Source organism: Brassica oleracea, chromosome C1 (genome assembly GCF_000695525.1).
Source record: "Brassica oleracea var. oleracea cultivar TO1000 chromosome C1, BOL, whole genome shotgun sequence".
In the NCBI taxonomy this organism is placed as follows: domain Eukaryota; kingdom Viridiplantae; phylum Streptophyta; class Magnoliopsida; order Brassicales; family Brassicaceae; genus Brassica; species Brassica oleracea.
The window spans coordinates 27,471,585-27,473,795 of NC_027748.1; positions in this window are offsets into that span (position 1 = coordinate 27,471,585).

Genomic DNA, 2,211 nt, shown 5'->3' on the forward strand with positions numbered 1-2,211 from the left:
TGATTCTTGTTCTTAGTTAGGAGAGAAAGGAGAAAATCCTTTCGAGTCCTCCTGTAACTCCATTGTTTTGGTTTTATTTATATTGTATGTTATTCATCTATTCATCTATGATTTATGTGATAAACTTCATGTCTGAATAGATCCACCTGTTAGGTTTAGGATTCAGATAGGTTATGAGGGATTAGACCAAATTATATAACTGCTAAGTTGTGATATTCATCATAGGATTGTTCTTACTGCTTGTGTTCTAGACTCATGAACTAGAACCCTGATCTTAGAATCATTAGGCACAATGTCATCGCTTGGTCTTTTCTCTGAACAGAATTCTTTGGAGCTAGGATTGCTAGAAACATACGAGAGTTGATTTATGAACCCTAGTGAACACATATTCAACCCGATCGTAAAGCTTGCTAGAAGTGATATCGATCGATCATCCAATAGATTAATCGATCGATATTGTGAAAGGTGTATCGATCGATATTCCTATTGAATAATCGATCGACACTTTCTTGTGATCAATAAAACGAGAGTTGAGATATAAGATCTAGATATTAGTCTGTCTATACAACAGAAGTTGTTAGATTTGTACTCCCAGTTGAGTTCTATAACATCTTGCAAGCAACAATTAGCTTCTATTTCATTATAATCCTGATTACCTGACTAGAAACCCTAGATCTAGCAACCATCCTTCCATCATACAACTCCCTGCCAAGCTGAAAAATTGTCTTGTTCAACTTGTTTACTGCTTTATATACTGCTTTGCTATATTTATTTACTGCTTTTAAACCTATTAGCCTAGATTAATCAAACTGATTAGATTTAATTGGTTCCCTAGCTCCTTGTGAATTCGATCCCTAAGTACTACAACTCGAACTCTTATTTGAGAGAGTATAAATCACTTCTCAGGGTAATTTGAGTGATATCAGCACACATGGCATTCAGATTTAGCGTGTCGGACATTTTTACAATGTGTCCCTATTTATCCCTCTGGATAACTTATCATTTTTCTCTTCCAAATGTACCATATAATCCAAGGGTATGGGTATTTATCCAGCTTAAGATCTTCAATATCGTTCTTTCGCCAAAAGAGATAGTCCATATTTATGTATTAGCTTGCGCTGGGGAACACCAATGGTGGAGTTGGGTTTGCTGATAAGGCCCATGTCTATAAAGCTGGCGGACATTCAAATATGGCATGGTTTATAGTTTCATCATCTCCTCCACATCTAGGACAATGGTTATCGCACATCTAGGACAATGGTTATCGTATCGCATATGACGATGAATAAGGTTGCTTGCACTGCTAATTGTCAAGAGATTGTTTGCCAAATTAAATGTCTGATTTTCGGCGGAGCTTTTATCTTCCAAGCAAAGGCTTGGAGTTTTGTTACACTAGGCTCTACTTGTGCCTCCATCGTTTCGCTGTTGAGCAAGTTTGTTGCTACCCAGTAGCATGATTTAACCGTGTACATACCGCTCTTTTATAGCTTCAGCAATATTCATCTCGATGATATCATGGCCAATGATTGCATCAAGGAGATATCTTCCGGACTGACATAGTTTTCTAGGATTTCAGTGTTCCATCTTTTTGGGCTTCCTATTAATAGTTCACTTACTGGCATCATTGGGTGAACCACCGTTGCAATATGCCTAGCTGGTCTCGCCGGTAACGTTGGTAGCCAGAGGTCTTCCCAAATCATGATCTCATTCTCAAAATGTACTTTTTGTCTAATTTCCAATGATATTAATGCTTTCGCTACCATTGTACTCGTCCACCCGTATGAGGGATTATAAGCCTTGTTTAGAGGCAAAGGCGAACTACATATGAAGTATTTTCTCCGCAAAACTCTCGCTAATAGGGAATCAAGAAACTGCACTAATCTCCACGACTGTTTGCCTACTATGGCAAGATTAAATTCATGGATCATCCTGAATCCTATCCCTCCCTCTTCTCTTGATTTACATAAATTTTCCCTTTTTTCCAATATATATCTCTTTTAGGTAGGTTCAAATTCTGGCACTAGCTAAATTCTGACAGGTTTCTAGCGGTAGCAGCAGAGTTGACATAATAATGTACGTAGGTAGAGCCAGAAGAATAGACTTTATCAGCAATTATTTTCCTCCCCTTGAAAGTCATCATCATCTCCAACGATTAACCCGATTTTGCAATCGCTCTTTCAAGAATGCAAATAATTTCCGTTTTGAGCCACT